The 20343-nt window shown below is 38.4% G+C and overlaps 1 protein-coding gene and 1 long non-coding RNA gene across 6 annotated transcripts in view; one reads left to right on the top strand and one right to left on the bottom strand.

Annotated features, from left to right (window-relative positions):
• APLP2 (amyloid beta precursor like protein 2) overlaps positions 1–20343 on the bottom strand; it is an 85989-nt gene that overhangs the window by 59300 nt on the left and 6346 nt on the right. The gene's annotated exons all lie outside the window — the stretch shown is intronic.
• Positions 1692–20093, top strand: LOC122230989. 2 transcript variants are annotated; one of them, XR_006208062.1, is made up of 4 exons: positions 1692–2312; positions 8319–8412; positions 19411–19520; positions 19894–20093. It is a non-coding gene; the product is annotated as an uncharacterized LOC122230989 (long non-coding RNA). The 2 variants fall into 2 exon arrangements; XR_006208063.1 differs by lacking the exon at positions 19411–19520.

The raw sequence follows: 20343 nt of genomic DNA, 5'->3' as shown, positions 1-20343 counted from the left end.
GCTGGAATTGTGAATTTGCTATTTAACAACAGGCAGAAAGAATTTTAAGCCCAGAGAATAGGTAGGATCATCTAGAGAGACTGCATTTGAAAAGGACGGAACCGTAAGAAATACCAACATTTAATGGGCACACACAGAAGGAAAGTCTGTGACGGAGGTGGAAGAACCAGGAAAGAATGTCAACGAAGCCGTATCTCAAGAGATGAAGCAGCAGATTCGAATGTTCACGTGAGAAATGGGTGGTTATGAGACCACCAGTCATTTCAATGTGGTGGTAATGCTAGAAACAAGGTCACATGAATCCCCATGACAAATGAGAAGTGAGCAAACAGCCTATGTGTACAGACTCAGGATCTCCAAGGTGGGTGTGCCAGGTCACCCCCCTAGAGAAACACTACGACCTGTGTCAACCTCATACTGCACACTGTAAGACCTCGAGAAGGTACAAAGTTTACAATACCTGGAAGTTGGAGGAGGGATAACCATGGAAATGTACTGTACCACCCAAAAGTTCATCTCTTGGTCACCTTGTGGTGAAGTACTTATGAGAGTCATCAATTGAAAAATAATATTTTTCCTTAATAAATGTTCTAAACTTGAGATGGCAAGTGTGTAACAGTACCAGACACCTAGCAGACAATTTTGAAAAATATCTTAATTTCTGTTTTCAAAGTAAATACAACATTCTAAATTTTTTTTTTTTTTTTACACGTTTATTTATTTTTGGGACAGAGAGAGACAGAGCATGAACGGGGGAGGGGCAGAGAGAGAGGGAGACACAGAATCGGAAACAGGCTCCAGGCTCCGAGCCATCAGCCCAGAGCCCGACGCGGGGCTCGAACTCATGGGCCGTGAGATTGTGACCTGAACTGAAGTCGGACGCTCAACCGACTGAGCCACCCAGGCGCCCCTACAACATTCTAAACAGTAAGTCATAAAGGGATTGCTTCTTTTGTTTTTCAGGAATTGCTTTTTAAAAGTTAACTCATGGCTATGGAGAAAGCATTTTGAAAATTGGTATTTTCACGGAAAATTGTCTCTTGTTATTTTACTCTCTAAATGGTAAATGGGTCACCTATAGCCCTACCACCTAGGTACACCTGAACTGAAATCAATTTTCCAAACTAATTTTAAATCTTCCAAAATGAAGATTTTACTGTGTTGTGGCTGTGTATCCATTTGTTAAAAATATCAAAGTGGGGCGACCGGGTAGCTCAGTCAGTTAAGCATCCAACTTCGGCTAAGGTCATGTCTCACCATTTCATGGGTTCAAGCCCCATGTCAGGCTCTGTGCTGACAGCTCAGAGCTGGGAACCTGCTTCAGATTCTGTTGTTTCCCTCTCTTTCTGCCCCTCCCTCCTCCTCCCCCTCCCCTGCCCCGAGCACATGTGCGCGCTTTCTCTCACTCTCTCTCTCTCAAAAATAAACATTAAAAAAATTGTTTTGTAGGGGCACCTGGGTGGCTCAGTCTGTCACACGTCTGACTTCAGCTCAGGTCATGATCTCACTGTTCTGGAGTTTGAGCCCCACGTCGGGCTCTGCACTGACAGCTCAGAGCCTGGAGGCTACTTCAGTTTCTGTGTCTCTCTCTCTGCCCTTTCCCCACTCTCACTCTCTCTCGCTCTCACTCTCAAAAATAAACATTAATTTTTTTTTTTAGTATAAAATGCAACATTTTCAACTGGCTTGTAAGGATACTGATTAGTAACAAGGAAGAGGAAGTTTACTAGTGAAATTTCAACCATATTTCCGTAATTAATGGTAAGACTGAAAAATGAATGTGATAACTGCAGCAAAATGCTACCACCTTAGATCTTCTTTAGATGTATGCATCTATGTAAGGTTTCACCTTTAAAAGGCATTAACACTAAGAATCAAAGTACACTGAACTTAGATTGAGATCTTGAAATAGCTATTTCACAAAATTTAAGGTGTGGGTTTTAAAAGAATAAGGAAGCATCTCATCACTGACTGCCAACCCCCTTCTTATGTTGAAGCCCTACCCCCAATGCGACTGTATTAGGAGACAGGGCCTTCAGGAGGTAACCAAGGTTACATGAAGTCATAAGGGAGGGGCCCTAATCCAACAGGACTGCTGTTCTTATAAGAGGAAGAGACATCAGAGATCCATCTCTCTCTCTCTCCCTCTCTCCCCCTCTCTCTCCCTCCCTCCCTCCCTCCCTCCTGCACAAAGGGGAAAGCCCAGGTGAGGACGCAGCCAAGAAGGCAGCCACCTACCAGACAAGGAGGGAGGACCCACCAGAAACCAACCCCGCTGGCACCTTGATCTTGGACTTCCAGCCTCTAGAAATGTGAGAAAATACATTTCTGTTGTTTAAGCCACCCAGTCTGTGGTATTTTGTTACAGTAGCCCTAGCAAACCTAATACAGTCGCATCACTATCACCCTGCATATGAATACAATGTTCAAAGGAAAGGAAAGTTTGTGCCTTTGCTATATAACCACAAAAAATTGTTATGTCGAAATTAAAACTTTTTATACAAATAATTTACTCATTTTATAATATGAATATACAGAAGATTTTAATTAAAAGCATAGTGTGATGTGCACTGGTTACAAAAACTACAAGAGAAATCTGAAGAATGTCTGCTGACACTGATTATTAATTTCGGGGTGCTTTCAATTTATGCGATGCTCCTTTGAATTGATATGAATAGTACTGAGTTCATACAAGAGTTAATGGATTTACTTAAATGACAGTTTTGAGTGTACATACTTTTGTTTCAAGGTGAAACTGATTCTAAAAAACATGAGCCAGTTATGTCAACATGCATGCAAATATCAAAGGAACATGATTTTTTTTTTTAATTTCATTCAATTATTAGAAAATGTTTTGTTTGGAGCTTGAGAACGTTAGTCTACTTTGCCACCTGTAAACTTCATGCAATCTAAATAAAGATCAAATATTTCCAATGAAGATTACCATCCAAGTTGAGATGTGGCTATAAATGTAAAATATATGCAGAACTTTAAAGACTTAATATGTAAATTTTTTTTTTAATTTTTTTTAACGTTTATTTATTTTTGAGACAGAGAGAGAGCATGAACGGGGGAGGGTCACAGAGAGAGGGAGACACAGAATCTGAAACAGGCTCCAGGCTCTGGGCTGTCAGCACAGAGCCCGACGCAGGGCTCAAACCCACGGACCGTGAGATCATGACCTGAGCTGAAGTCGGACGCTTAACCGACTGAGCCACCCAGGCGCCCCTAATATGTAAATTTTTTAAATGCAAAATATCTCAACTTTACTACATGCTGATTTCATAACATGGTTATACATATTGAAATGATTATATCTCAAATATATTGGGTTAAATAAAATATAAAGTTCAAACTAATTTCACCTATTTTTTGCAAGCAGGCTCCACATCCAACATGGGGCTTGAACTCATGACCCCCAAGATCAAGACTCACATCCTCTACGGACCGAGCCAACCAAAGCTATTTTTTGCTTTTTTAAAAAATGTCAACTAGAACTATTTTAATTACATGTATGTGGCTTGCATTTATTTCTGTGGGACAGTGCTGTGTTCAATGTTCAGTCAATACTGTGCTAGGAAGGCATGACCCGAATGCCTTTTTTTTCATTCACCTTTATATTCCATATATATATATATATATATATATATATATATATATATATATATATATATGCATTTTCCCTTCTTTCATCATGAAGACTAAGGCTAGCAGGAGTTTCCAGTGATTGGAAGAATGGGGTAGGAACTCAGATTGTTCCTAGACTAAGGCTAGCAGGAGTTTCCAGTGATTGGAAGAATGGGGTAGGAACTCAGATTGTTCCTAGACTAAGGCTAGCAGGAGTTTCCAGTGATTGGAAGAATGGGGTAGGAACTCAGATTGTTCCTTGATAAATCTTCCAGTTGCCAAGAGTTAAATGGGTTAAAAGCCATAAAACTTCAGTGAAGAGGCTAGGCTAGTTCAAAAAAGACAAGTGAAGTAAAATAATGAACAGGAATTAGACAGGAAAAAAGACCTTGAGACATTTCTTCTTACAAGAGATTCAGTACTGAGGTGCCTGGGGACTCAGTCAGTTAAGTCTTTTGACTTGATTTTGGCTCAGGTCATGATCTCACAGTTCATGGGATCAAGCCCTGTGTGAGGCTCTGCAGAGACAGCTTGAAGCCTGCTTGGGATTCTCTCTTCCTCTCTCTGCTCCTCCCCTGAGCGCACACAGGTGCACACACTCTCTCTCAAAACAAACACACATTAAAAAAAGAGAGATTCAGTATTTAAAAAGGGGTGGGGGGAGAGGATTCAGTATGGGTTATGGAAGTGGGTTAAGTGCCAAGACCCAAAGTTCTTATTTTATCCAACTGCTGGGAGGTGGGGCGGGGGGGGGTGGACAGTCTCCCTCCATTCCTCAAACTTCTCAGATCCACATATATGAAAGGAACCATCACTGAGACATAAACAAAACAAAACAAAAAAACAAAACCCTCTTCTTCCAGGCTTCTGACAACCACATAACAAAATCCAAGGGTCATCCAAAAACAATAAAAATAACCAGAACAGATAGAGCATATATGATATGATGTTCAAATCACATAGAAATTGTTGATTCAATTATTTTTAAGTCAGTAAACATTTTAAGACCTTACAAGAGTAGGCTCTAAAGACAACAAAATGAATGAGTTACAAGTCCTCATGTGCATGAAGGCTTGGCCTGGTAGAAGAGACAAAATAATCCTAATTAAGAAGGAAAGATTCTAAGGGAGCCCGGGTGGCTCAGTTGGTTGAGTGTCCAACTTCAGCTCAGGTCATGGACTCATGGTTCATGGGTTCAAACCCCAAGTCAGGCTCTGTGCTGACAGCTCAGAGCCTGGGGCCTGCTTCAGATTCTGTGTCTCCCTCTCTCTCTGCCCCTCTCCTGCTTGCACTCTTTCTCTCTCTCAAAAATAAATGAAGATTAAAAAAAAAAAAAAAAAAAAAAAAGGAAAGATTCTTAAACTCTGCCATAGAGGACAGCCCAACTTCTATCTGATTGGTTCCTAAACAATAGCTAAAAGCTAAGCCAAAATAAAAGGTGCAGTGATGGTACCCCTGGTTTCTATGGGTGTAATATAAAAATTAGGACTCTATTCCTGAATATGAAAATGAGGAGAAAAAAGAATACACATAAATGTTGTTATAAACCTAAGTATCTCCACCATAAAAGTTCTTTTAGACTGTTTCCTTCACGAGCTATAGTGGCTAAGCCTTCTTAAAATATTTAAATCTAATGAAGTATAGGGAGATGACATCATCTTTTCCTGGAAAACTCCTCTGGAGCAAGTGTGAATACCCTTTGTGGCTCCAAGACCCTTATTATCTCCTTCAAATTTACATGCCTGGATGAGTCCATTGCCAATTCATTATACATGAATGCATCAATCACATCAAGGAAGGAGTCAGGCATTTTTCCAAAGATATATAGTGATCTCTTACTCCCAAATTCAGCTAACTTTTCTGGAAAACTCTGTGGTGTTTCCATTCCAGTATTTGTAGCTTTCCCCTGAATGCTGGTTTCCTAAAAATCCACCTAATCATTTTTTTTTTTTTTCCTGGAGCAATCAAACCATCCTTTCCTTGGGCTAAAAACTTCCTTCCTTTGAGGCAAACCACAAGAGACTCTTAAATACTGAGAATAAATTGAGGGTTGATGGGGGGTGGGGGGCAGGGGAAAGTAGGTGATGGGCATTGAGGAGGGTATTTGTTGGGATGAGCACTGGGTGTTGTATGGAAACCAATATGACAATAAATTTCATATTAAAAAAAAAAAAGAAAAACCTCCTTCCTTTGAAGATTTACAGACAATGCTCAGACCAAGTTGAATCACTTACTCTTGATAATCACATGGCATTTTTAAAGCACTTTTTTTTTAATGTTTATTTATTTTTGAGGAGAAAGAGAGACAACACACACGAGCAGGGGAGGGGCAGAGAGAGGAGACAGAGGATCTGAATCAGGCTCTGCACTATCAACAGAGAGCCTGATATGGGGCTCAGACTCACAAACCTCGAGATCATGACCTGAGCCAGAAGTCGGATGCTTAACTAAGACACACAGGTGCCCCCCTATTTTAATTTGAATTCAAACACGTCATAAAAGCAAATCAGTAAAAGGCAGACGACAGCCTGGCAACCATCAGCAAATTCCAAACTACTGTATTTTGGATGAAAAACTGACAACCACCTTGCTGACCTGATGTTATATATTCCCAAATTGTTAAAAAGTCCCAGACAGTTAAACGCCTTTATTCTTTAATATATCACTACAACCCACAACCATACATGTATGCATGTTTTACATACACACACACATATATATGTATGTAGACACAAATTCAACTCTTAAAAATTCACCCCATGAAAACTGAGTATGGTTTGAGAGCACCAACAATCACACCAGTTTATGAAACAGTAACTCTACTACAAACAGTGTTTATATGTCCTTAGTAGTAGTTAGTTACATTAGCTTCTAAATGATGTCAACCCAAACACTGCAAGAAATTATTTCTGCCTACACAGTATCCTTCCTGCCCCTGCCCCAAAAAAAGGCTCCTCAGCATTTAGGCATAGAGGTCATCTTCAGCACATATGAGAACTTGTGTAGCAAACATGCTTTTCTATAGAAATCTCTTGTTTTTCTTCTAAATATCTTACAAAGTCATCAGAGCTAGTTCACCTTAAATCCTTTAAAGACTGGGAGGTCAAATAGCTACTTAGGCATAGTACTTACTATCTGGTAACTTAGTACCTCAGCCAAATTTGAGCGATCCAGGTTGGCCTGTATTAGAATGACTCTCCTTCACCCTCCACATCTCTTGGGAACAACTAGTAAGTAGCTCAACGGAAAAATTTTTGCAACTCATTTCTAATACTTAATGCTGGCCTGTACATGAGTGTCCATATTATGTTAAAGTGGCTTCTTCAGCCTTATGAAAAAACTGGTTTCAAACACCTCCAGAAGTATGTAAGACTAATAGTTGCCTACAGAACATCACAGAAGCCCTATGTTAATCTCAGTAATACTTAACATAGTATTTTATTTGGCCAACAATGAATTCTACCTGTGGTCGTATGAAATAATGTAACCTTACCTGTATTTACATAGGACACTCTTGACCTGATCACTTGTCTCTTTGCTTTCCTCTAAACCACTGGCCCCATAAAACCCCAAATGTCCCAAATACCAATATGGCACTAACAGGATATCCAAAAGAAATGTATCTTCACAAATTATGAAGTAAAAAGAGTGTTAAAAATAGACTTATAACACTTTCTTCTTAATGTGTACTCAAGCTACTATCATTACCTCCAACCCGACTTGAAGTTTATGTTCTCTTCTATTTCCTATAGCTTCTTGAAGACAGATATAATATCATAATATCAGATCACCATAGGGATAGTTTAATGAAGATTTATTCATCCACTGGAAACTAGCACCAGATCTACAATATGCCTTCACTTCCATTATTCTGTGACAAGTTCAACTTCTTCACTCACTCTACATACACACATAAAACCACACATAATGGCTCAGCTTGGCTGGGAGCTTATCAGGTTTTGCATTTAATCTTTTAAAATCAATACTTAAAACATTTTAATCTGATTTTAATCTCCCCTGATTACTATTTCCATTGTTTAAAAAACAACATTAACCAATCTTCAGTCTCAATGACTTGTATCAGTTCGCAAGATTAATCTTTCATAATACAGCCCAGCAGGATATTTTATTAATGTAGATTCTGAGGAATCTAATCAAGCCTCATTTTTTTTTTAAGAGCTGCTACAAGGAGGGGTGCCTAGCTGGCTCCATTAGTAGAGTGACTCTTGATTTCAGGGTTGTGACTTTGACCCCCAGGTTGTGTGCAGAGATTACTTAAAAAAAAAAAAAAAAAAGTTGGGGCACCTGGGTGGCTCAGTCCCTTAAGTGTCTGACTTTGGCTCATGTCATGATCTTGTGGGGTTCAGGTTATAATCTGGCAGTTTGTGACTTCAAGTCCCACATCGGGCCCTGTGCTGACAGCTCAGAGCCTGGAGTTTGCTTCACATTCTGTGTCTCCCTCTCCTTCTGCCCCTCTCCTGCTCACACTCTGTCTCTCTCATTCAAAAATAAATAAACATTAAAAAAATTTTTTTTCAATTAAAAAAAGGGGGGAGGGAGCAGGGCAGAGGCCAACCAGTCAAAGAAGACTCTGTTATGAAAGATGGTTTTTAGTTCCCTTGAAATATGCCATGAGTAATAAACATTTATTGCAAGAGATAACTCAATCCAACTTTCTCTCTTTTCAACAGGGTTGAAAACTTTCTGCCTGTGGATAACAGAGAGGTAACAGAAGCAGACAGGAGTATAAGACAAAAATGGCAACCCACATTCAACTCCCTCATGGTAATCAGAGTCCCCCTCTCATCTAAAGTGGGCCCAGTGCTACCTGAGCATTGCTGCCAGGACTTCCAGTTGTTTTTAAACTGGAAAGGAATTTTCACATAAAATATCCACATTATTTGGAAATGGCAATGCTTGTTTTTATTTTATTTTTTTGAGAGAGAGAGAAAGTGCAAGCGGGGGAGGGGGCAGGGGGGTGGGGGAGAAACTTAAGCAGGTTTCCATGCTCAGCGTACAGCTTGAGGCAGGGCTCAATCCCATGACGAGGGAATCATAACCTGAGCTGAAATCAAGAGTCGAATGCCCAATCGACTGAGCCAGCCAGGTGCCCCTTTATTTAAGATTTTATTTTTAAGCAATCTCTGCATCCAATACGGGGCTCAAACTCATAACCCTGAGATCAAGACCTGCACAATCTTCCATCTGAGCCTGCCCAACATTCTGGAAATGGTGATGTTTAATTTGAATTTAAAAATACAATGAAGCCTGGGGTGCCTGGGTGGCTCAGTCAGTTAAGCATCTGACTCTGGATTTTGGCTCAGGTAATGAAACACACAGTTCCTGGGTTTGAGCCTTTGCATCGGGCTCCATGCTCTCAGCTTGGGGTGCTCTCTCTCTCAAAATAAATAGATAAATTTAAAAAAAGAGAGAAAGAGAAATTGCAATGAAGCCCAACATGGTGAAGAGTCAAATAAAAGAGAAGAACAGGCCACATTCTGTGTGCAGGTGGCAGGCTTCCCATCTCTACTCTCAGGTAATGCACCAGGAATCAGTTAGTAGGGATGGCAGTTAATTTAAAAAGCATAAATTTCATCAACATCTAACACCCAGAAGTCATAGTATAAACTAAAATCAATCATATTATGTCAATTTAAAAAAATTTTATTACAAAAATTTATGTTGAAGACCTAAAGATTTAAGATTAACAATTACTCAAAGCAATCTACTAATTCAGTGCAATCCCCATCAAAATCCCAAGTGTTTTCTGCATAAATTTCTTTAGAAATCTTAAAAATTTATATGGAAATATGCTCTTGAAAAAGAACAAAGTTCAAAGACTTACACTTCCTGACTTCAAAACTTACCACAAAGCTACCTATGGTGATCAAAACAATGTGGTACTGGCATAAAGACAGATATATAGAATAGAGACCTCAAAAATAAACTCTCGCATATATAATCAAATGATTTTTGACAAGGGTGCCAAGACTATTCAATAGGGAAAGAACAGGTTTTTCAACAAATATTGCTGGGACAATTGGACAGTCACCTGCAAAAGAATGAAGTTGGCCACTTACCTTAAACCACAAACAAACATTAACTCAAAATGGATCAAAGACTTAAACACAAGAGCTAAAAAGATAAAACTTTTAAAAGAAAACAGAAGGGCAAATCTTCACATTTTATTTGGCAATGATTCCTTAGATAATGATACCAGAAGTAAAGATACACACACAAAATAGCTAAATTGGACTTTATCAAAATTAAAAACTTCTGCACAAAGGGCACTCTCAAAACAATGAAGACAACCCAAAGAATGGGAGAAAATATCTGCAAGTCACGTATTTGGTAAGAGATGAATATTTAGAATATATAAAGATCTCCTACATCTCAACAACAAAAACCCAATTCAAAAATGGGCAAAAGACGTGAACAGACATTTCTCCAAAAAAGGTATATACATGGCCAACATGAAAAGATGCTCTACGTCACTAATCATTAGGGAAATCAAATGAAAACTACAATGAGATACCGTTTCACACCCATTAGGATGGCTCTTATCAAAAAATAATAGAAACAACTGTTGGGGAGGATGTGGAGAAATTCGAACCCTTGTGGGAATGGTGGGAATGTAAAATGGTACAGCCACTATGCAGAAGAGTTTGGCAGTTCCCAAAAAGTTACATGAAGAATTACCATATGGGGGCGCCTGGGTGGCTCAGTCAGGAAGTGTTGGAATCTTGATTTTGAGTCAGGATCTCATAGATGTAAGGTCAAAACCCGCATCCGGTTCTGTGCTGACGGGCAGAGCCTGCTTGGGATTCTCTCTCTCTGCCCCTCCCCTGCTCATGTGCTCTCTCTCAAAATAAACTTTAGATAAATAAATAAACAAATAAGAATGACATTCTGATACATTTACTTTGAAAACATTATGTTTTATTAGAACATTTACAATAACAGACAAATTCATAAGAGAGGTTTCCAGGAGCTTGGGGTGGGGCAGAGACAGGGAGTTTATGTGTAATGGGTACAGAGTCTCTGTTTGAATGATAAAAAGTTCTGGAAACAGTGCTGGTGGTTTCAGAATACTCTGAATGTACTTAATGCTGCTGAACTATAAACTTCAAATTGACCATTTTAACCATTTTTATGTTACACATATTTCCCCCCAAAAAAATTTATCAGATTTCATTTGTACAATTTAGAGAAAATTTTATATCTTTAGGCTGACATATGTAAAATATCTGGAAGTAAACCCAAGAAATATGTTTTTTTTAAATATATATATATACACTCTATTAAAATAATCTATTTTATTTTAAAATACTGGAAACATGTTGACTATCATTTCTCCAACAACATAAAGATTTCTTTCATCTGTCATCTTAGTAACTACATGCTGCCTTTAGCTGTGGTGTTCTCTGTACTGTCACAGTGCCCTGCACATAGCAATTTAATAAATATGGGCTAATAATGACAACTATGAAGGTCTTCAAATTAACCAATTACCATGAAAAGTCTTCAACTTAAGAACAAGTTATATCCAAAGCTTCTTTTAAATGTTAATTTGAGATACAGCTAAAGTGGTTTAAAAAAAAAAAGAGCAATATCTATTGTATATTGTTTAGAGAAAAATTAGAAACATAAATATCCAATTATAAAGGAATGAATTAAATACAACACAGAATAGAGATATCCTTGCTTTGTATCTAATATATTCTCTTTTTTTTTAATGTTTATTTATTTATTTTTGAGAGACAGAGCGCAAGCAGGGGAGGGGTAGAGAGAGAGGAAACAGAGAATCCAAAGCAGGCTCCATCCGAGCTCTGAACTGTCAATGCAGAGCCCAACACTGGGCTCAAACCCATGAACTGGGAGATCATGACCTGAGCCAAAGCCAGATGCTTAACCAACTGAGCCACCCAGGCACCCCAATGGGCAAGTTCAAAGACATGCATGTTATTTTTGGGTTCTGCTACGGGAAGTATTTATACAAATGTCAATTACTCCCAGTGTTTCAGGGGGAAAAAATACCCTTGGAAACTTAACTCCAGCACCTAAAAAACATTCCCTCATAGGAAGGCCTCTCTGGCTCAGTCAGTAGAGCATGTGACTCCCAATCTCAGGGTCATGAGTTCAAGTGCCATGTTGGGCCTGGAGCCTACTTAAAATAAAAAAGGAGTAATAATAAACTAAATAAAAACATTCCTTCTCTTTTCCTACATAATTGTAGGAACACTGAGTATTCACCTAAGTTCACAGACTCTCCAGAAAGCACCAAGTACCAACACATCAATACAATAAACACTTTGTTTCCCATTTCCTCATTCTTATAAAATAAGGGCAAAATGCAACCAAATATTCAAATTACAATTCCAATACTGCTGCAAATACCCAACCCCTGGCTGGTAAACAGCCTTTTTCTGGGGTAACTGGAAACGTCTGTGCATCAACTTAAGTACTCCATATTCAGGGTTAGGATTATGGAAAGGCAACTGAGGGGGCAAATGTTACACATTTTAAAAAGCAGGGAGGGTGACTCCTGGATCGCTCCCCCCTGGGTTTCACCTGCCTGCAAGCACACGACGGCCAGGCCCCTGTCCACCACGCTGCTCCTGCCGGGCTCTCCAGCCCTGGCCCGGAGCCCCAGGACCAGCAGGAGACACACCAAGTCTCCAATAATGGGTGCCCGGTGGGACTCCGTCAACAGCGAGCTTCACCCTCAGGGAGGACGAGGCCAGCAACGACAGGTGCCACGGCTACACACTGCCCGTGCTGCTCACCGGCAAGCAGGTTGTGGCTGGGATGAGCTACTTCTTGGACGGGGAGACTGGGCCGAACCAGATTACCAAGTCCCCACCCAACCTGGACAGCTACACGTGATGAGGAGAACAGTCTGCTCTTGCAGGTATACACTGGCCCCTGGCTGGGCAAGACCTCCATGGTGAATTATCAGACACAAACAAATGATATTTACCACGTTCAGAGGCACAGACGACAAAAATTGAGAATTTCAACATGATCGAGAAACAATTTCTAAAAAATTTTAACTACAAAACTGAAACTGCAATAACTGAAATTAAGAACTCAATGGATGAACTTCACAGATCAGATATAGCTGAAAAAACTGTTAGTAGACAGAAAGATGGGCCAGAAGAAAATTTATCAAATGAGGCACAGCGAGAGACACAGGATACAGTGACAACATCTAGGATGTTTGTTTTTGGAGTCCCACAGGAGAGGAGAGAATTACGCAGAAGCAACATTTAAATATTTAGAAAGAAAATGGCTGGGAATTTTCTAAAACTGATGAAAGGCATCAAATCACGGATTCAAGAAGCTCTGCAAGGAGAACACATTTAAAAAAAAATGAAAACAAAACAAAACAAAAAAAGAAACCTATACCTAAGTATGTAATAGCAAAATTGCTGAAAACCAGATTCAAAGGGAAAAGCTTAAAGGCAGACAGAGACTTAGGGACATATTACCTTCAAAGAAGGGTAATTATGCTGACAGCAAATTCCAGTAAGTTGTTGATAACATTCAACATCAGGATACTGGTAACATAAAATATCAGGAATGGAGTAAGAGCTTTAAGATGATGAGAAAAATTCTATTCCCAATGAAACTATCTTTCAAGAAAGACAGTGAAAAAGATATTCAGTGAAAGAATATGTCACCAGCCAACCTATCCTTAAGAAAATTCTAAAATGTTTTGGAAGACAAAAAATTATCCCGGAAAAGTCAGAAACGAAAGAGGCATAATAAATATCAAAGAAAGGGGTGTCTGCGTGGCTCAGTTGGTTAAGCGTTTGTGGCTCAGGCCATGATCTCATGGTTTGTGAGTTCCAGCCCCGTATCGGGCTCTCCGCTGTCAGCGCAGAACCCACTTCGGATCCTTGGTCCCCCTCTCTTTCTGCCCCGAAAATATTAACGCATGACCCCCTCTGTCAAGAGATCCTGATGTAATTTGGCAGAATTGGAGCCAGGCACCACTGTGCGTCCAGAGTCAATAACTACTGACCTAAATTTATTTGGCTATATAGAACACGGTTTGTATAACTTCTTCTCAGGTTTAAAATCAAATTAACATAGGGGCTCCTGGGTAGCTCAGTCAGTTAAGTGTCCGACTTTAGCTCAGGGCACGATCTCACAGTTTGTGAGTTCGAGCCCCGCATCGGGCTCTGTGCTGACAGCATGGAGCCTGAAGCCCGCTTTGGATTCTGTGTCTCCCTCTCTCTCTGCCCTTACCCCACTCATGGTCTGTCTGTCTGTCTCTCTCTCTCAAATATAAATAAACATTAAAATAAAATTAAAAATAAAATAAATTAACATACATAACAACAATGGCAAAAAAGACAAGAAAGGGTTAAATGGAGTTGAAGTATTCTAAGGTCCTTCTATAGTCCAGGAAGAGGATAAAAGTACCAAATAATGTAAGGCACTAATATGTGAAAGATGAAATTTCTAAAGTAATCACTAAAGCAATAATAAACGACTGCATGTTCCAAAGTAATAAGAGGGAGAAGTAAAACAGTAACAAATTCCAAAGAAGGAAAAAAAAGAAACACTGAACCGGCAGAACAAACAAAAAGCACCAAATAAGAAGGTAGATGAGAACCCAAGCATTTCAGCAGCCCCATTAAATGTATATATACTAAATATTCCAGTAAAAGGCAAGTACCAGGTTAACAGATAATAACAACAACAACCATAACACATCTAAAACACATAAAAATATTAGACAAAGTATTAGTACAGGTAAAAAACATTACTGGAGATAAAAAGGCAAACCATAACTATGAGAGACTCTTTAGGAAGGGATAAGAATCCTAAACCTGTATGCACCTAAGAACAAAATAATAGAGAACAAAATAATCAGAGCAAAAATTGTCAAAACTATAAGGAGAAAAAAAAATTATTCAAAATCACAGTTGGAGATTTTTAACATACTTTTCTCACTAACGGGAAAAAAAAGATTACAAAAATCATTACGGATAAAAATCTGGACAACATGAAAACAACATGATCAGCACATACGATAAAACACCAGAAGTAACAAATGAAGAATACATAGTCTCTTCACGCACACAATGAAAATTTTACCATTAACCAATCACAAAACAAATCTCAACAAGTTTCAAAGGACTGAAATCATACAGACTGGTTCTCTGACCACAGTGCAGTTAAGCTAGAAATAAATAACAAAAGACAACCAGAAAAATCCCCATATATTTAGAAATTAACAAATGTACTTCTAAATAGAAAAAAATTGAATTACAAAGGAAAACAAATTTTTTTACTGAATGATAATGAAAATATTATTATCAAAACTTATATGCTGTTTAAGGGTACAAACTTACATCTAAAACTTATTTATCTACTAGTTGCAACACACAACATAGTGATTATCATCAATAATACTGTATTATAGGGGTGCCTGGGTGGCTCAAGTCAGTTAAGTATGTGACTCTTGGCTTAGGTCGTGATCTCACAGTTCATGAGATCGAGCCCCACATTGGATTCTCTCTCTCTGCTCTCTTCCCCTCCCCCACTCTCTCTCTCTCAAAATAAGTAAACTTAAAAAAAAAATACCGTATTATAAACTTCAATGTTGCTAACAGACTAGATCTTAATTGTTCTCACTACAAAAAAGACATTACGTGAATTATATATAATATGGTGGTATTAGCTAACATGATAGTGGTAATCATACTGCAATACATAAACCAACACACTGCACACCTCAAACTTATACATTATAGGTCAATTACACCTCAACTTTTTTTTTTTTTTTAAAGTTTATTTATTTATTTTGGGAAAGAGAGAGAGAACAACTGGGGGAGGGGCAGAAAGAGAGGGAGAGAGAGGATCCCAGGCAAGCTCTGTGTTGTCAGTGTGGAGCCCAATGCAGGGCTTGAACCCAGGAACCCATAAATCCACAAACTGAGATTATGACCTGAGCAGAAGTAGACGCTTACCTGACTGAACCACCTAGGTGCCCTGATATGTACATTTTTTAAATAGATTCACTTTGTGTGCAACCAGCACCACCATCTATCCCAATAGTTTATAAAACTGAAGATCTATACTTATTAAATTTTCTTTACAGTGAATTAGAAATGCCAGAAAGCATTAAATCTCAAATAAGAATGCTCAATCTATATGTTAATTACATGGATAAATCAATATGACATTTTTCTCCTTTCTTTATAATTACACCTCAACTTTTAAAAATATATTAAATAGGGACACCTCACAGTTCATAAGATCAAGCTCTGGGTTGACAGCATGGAGCTTGATTGGAATTCTCTCTCTCCCTTTCTCTCTGCCCCTCCCCTGCTCACTCGTGCTCTCTCCCTCTCTCTCTCAAATTAAATAAACTTAAACATATACACACACACACACACGTGTTGTGTGTGTGTGTGTGTGTGTGTGTGTGTATAATAGAAAACTAAAACTAAAACAAACCCTTGTGAGGTGCAGCTAAAGCCCTTTCCAGAGGAAAATTTATAGCTTTAAATTAATAGAAAAGCAGAAAGCCTGGAAAAAAATTTTAAGTAGTCACATCAAATTGTTAGAAAAAGAATAAATTAAATCCCTGGAAGTAAAAAGAAGAAAATAATAATGAGCAGAAATAAATCAAATGGAGGCTGGCCAGTCAATACAGCATGCAACTCTTGATCTCAGGGTTGTGTGTTCAAGCCCCGCATTGGGTATAGCGATTACTTAAAAGTAAAATCTTAGGAAGGAGGGAAGGGAAGGGAAGGGAGAAAGAAAGAAAAGCAAAATAAACATACAACAGAGAGGATCAACAAAAATCTACCAAAGTAGATTATTTAAAAAGACTTATTAACACCAGGCAAGACTGACTTAAAAAAAAAAAAAAAAAAAAAAAAAAAAAGACAAAAATAACCAAACTCAGGAATGAAAAAAGGGGACATCACTGCAGATTCTATTTATATTACAAAGACCATTAAGAATATATTATAAACAACTTCAATCAAATAATATCAATTTAAAGGTCCAATGTTAATAGATTACTAGAGAAGCATAACCAAACTCACACAAGGTATGACTAACCCTACAATTAGTAAATAAATTGGATCCATAATTGGAAATGTTACCACAAAGAAAAGTCCAGATGGCTTCACTGGTAAATTTTTTCCAAATGCTTAAAGAAAAAATGTCAATCTTAAGTAAAATACTCCAGAGAATAGAAAAAGAGGAAATAGCCTCTCTAAGTCATTTTGAAGCCATAAAACTTTGACATTGAAATCTGATAAATACATTATAAAAGAGAAAAATTACAGGTCCAACACACTTTTGAGCACAAAGGCAAAAATCCTGAACAAAACTTTACCAACCAAATCCAGAAAATACGTTTGGCTCATTTCAGGAATGCAAAAGTTGCTTACATATTTTAAAATGTCAATTAATATACTTCATACTATCAAAACTAAAGAGAAAAATCATATGGCCATCTTACTGAAAAAATAAAAGTGAAAAACATTCAATGTTCATTCATGACAGCAATCTTTAGCAAATTTAGAATGAAAGAGCTCTTCCTTAATCTAATAATGGGCATGGTATCTACAAAGAAACCTACAAATATTATATAAATGTTGAAATAGTTTCCCTCTTGAGATCAGGAGTTGGGACAGAGATATCAGTTATCACCACTTCTCTTAAGCATTTTACTAGAGTCTTAGCCAGTGCAATAAAGAAAAAGAAAGAAAAGCTATGGGGCACCTGGGTGGCTCAGTCGGTTAAGCGTCCGACTTCAGCTCAGGTCATGATCTCACAGCTTGTGAGTTCAAGCTCCTCGACGGGCTCTGTGATGACAGCTCAGAGCCTGGAGCCTGCTTCAGATTCTGTGTGTGTGTGTGTGTGTGTGTGTGTGTGTGTGTGTGTGTGTCTCTCTCTCTGCCCCTCCCCCACTCATGCTCTGTCTCTCAAAAATAAACAAACATTAAAAAAAATTTTTTTAAAGAAAAGCTGTACGAATAGGAAGGAAAGAAATAAAACTGTCATAATTCACAGAATATATTCAGAAATTTTCAAAATCACAAATTATTAGAATTAGTACACTAGTTTAGCAAGTCTCCTGGATACATGGTCAATTTGGAAGTATCAACTGCATTTCCACGATGCAGGACAACAAAAAGGACAAAAAAAATTACAACAGCATTAAAAATAATCAAATACCTATGAATAAATCCAACACAAGATGGTACAACATTTCTATGCAGAAACCTATACAAAAGACTGAGAGTAATGAGAAGACCTAAATAAAGGTATATGCCATGTTTCTAGATTGTAAGATTATTTATAAAAGTCAATTTTCCCCAATTAACCACAGACTCCATGCAATCCCAATCAAAATTCTACCCAGTGTTTGTTTTTGATGAAATGTATATGGAAAGAAAAGAATTGTGAAATAGTCAAAACACTAGTAAAGACAACCAAGGTAAAAGGGCATGCTCTGGTAGATATAAGTATAGGTATTGAGAGACACAGGCTTGGTGCAAGGATACACATGGACATCAGTGATTAAGGGAGTCGAGAAACAGACTCGCCCATACAGAGATATTAATTAGCAATGAAAGCACCATGGGAGAACAGAAGGTAAAGGATGACCTTGACAATAAATGGTGCAAGCTGGATAGCCATATGGTATGGGCCACATACCCATATGGAAAAGATAAAAATAAAAAGACCCATACTTTTTATTACACAAAAAAATCAGTTCCAGGTAAATTGTAGCTCTAACTGTGCCAGGCAAAATAAAAAGCTCCTAATCTAGGAGAATAACTTTGCCCTCACAGTACAAAAAGACCTCTCAAATAGTACACAAAAAGCACCTATAATAATAATAATAATAATAATAATAATAATAAACAGATAAAGTATACATCAAAATTAAGAACTTCTCCCAAAGACATCATTAAGACAAATAAAAATATAAGCCACAGAGAACAGCAGTATCCCAACAACCTCAAACTGGAAACATCCCAAACATCCATCAGCAGAACTATACAGCTACACTCAACAATACAACTGACAAAAACATGGTTGGTAAGGGGCACCCTGATGGCTCAGTCGGTTGAGTGTCTGAATCCTGACCTCAGGGTTGTGAGTTCAAGCCCTGTGTTGGGCTCTGCACTAGGCGTGAAGCAAAAACAAAAACAAAATAAAACACCACATGGTTAGTGAAAGAAGGGTGCCTGGCTGGCTCAGTCAGAAGAGCATGTGGCTCTTGATCTCGGGGTTGTCAATCTGAGCCCTTGTATTGGGTGCAGAGATTACTCAAAACAAAACAAAACAAAACAAAACATGGCTTCTGAAAGAGCCCAGGTACTTAAGAATACATACAGAAGGAAGGGCTCCATTTATATAAATCTAGAAAACAGGATAAACTACAGTGCTTTAGGATAAAGCTTGGATGGTAAAACTATAAAAAGTAATGACCCTAAAGGTCAGGATAATAATACCTGGGGAGGTAAAGGGGGTTGGGGTGGGAATGTTCTATTTTTTGACCTTGGCAGTGGTTACACAAGTACGTGTTTTATGAAAACACACACTGAGCTATAAATTTTTAAAAGCTCAAAAATACTCAGGGGCTTTTGACGGAGGGAGGGTTGCAATGGTGCCACGCATGCTTGGCACCTTTGAGTACGGGGTTAGCTTTACTTTCCAAGTATCTCAGCTTTTAAATCATAGTATGTTCAAACAATGAATACTTCCACACTGATAACAAACATTTATTACAACTCTAAGAGGCTGAGCAAACTTCTGTGGAATCCAGAAAGAAAGGGGTGTCTGTCAACATGAAAACATGAAGGGGAATGCTAAATTCCCAACTCAAGATAAAAGTTACTTCTGGAAAGGTAGGTTAATGGGATTAGAAAACGTTCAAAGGAGGCCTTTCTATTGTAATGTTTTCTTTCTGTATCGATAATGTTTTAGTACTGGGGGGAAAAAGGCTAAAGCAAATATGGGAAGTGTTAACATTTGACAAAACTGGGTGGTGTATCTAGGAGTATCTTGTATTTTTGCTGTACTATGTTGGAAATAGTCCTAATTAAAGGGAGTAAAACAAAAGAATATCCTACACTCTTCTCAGCCCGTTTCTCCACGTAAAAACTCTGCTTCAGTATTTGCAACTCATCTGTTTAGCCTTCCAGAGACAAACTACAAAATATTCTAAAATACTTAACGTTCTTCACCACCACCACTAACCCACATTTTCTTCTTCTCCAGGCTCAATAGCTCCCTTACAGTTCATCCCCGTTCCAGGTCTTCACCACTCCAGCCGTTCCGTCCTAGATGGCAACATCCCTCAAAATGAAGTGCCAAGATCCTAATCAACGCACTGTGTGAGGTTCCTCCAATTTCTCCCTTTTGCCAGCAAATGTTTAATTCACAGATCATTTAGATAAGAATAAATTCGTTCTTTTTCCCTCCAGCCAGCCCAGCTATTATATAAGCTCCCAAATGGAGCATGCCCTTGTAGCAGACATCAGGTTATCTACCCAACATCCACAGCCCTCTTTTCCAACAGAACCCAACTGGCAGCACCATTCCTGCCAGTTTGGGAACTGGTTTGGCCAGAAGCATCTGATGTAATTCTGTCTGGTAAGACTTGCGGATACTGTGCTGGTGGGCTTTGAGAAAGACTTCTTCACCCCAAGGGGAGATACACAAGAAGAG

The sequence above is a fragment of the Panthera tigris genome, chromosome D1 (genome assembly GCF_018350195.1).
Source record: "Panthera tigris isolate Pti1 chromosome D1, P.tigris_Pti1_mat1.1, whole genome shotgun sequence".
NCBI lineage: Eukaryota > Metazoa > Chordata > Mammalia > Carnivora > Felidae > Panthera > Panthera tigris.
Note: the sequence above shows the minus strand (reverse complement) of the source record. Positions and strands in the feature narration are given on the sequence as shown.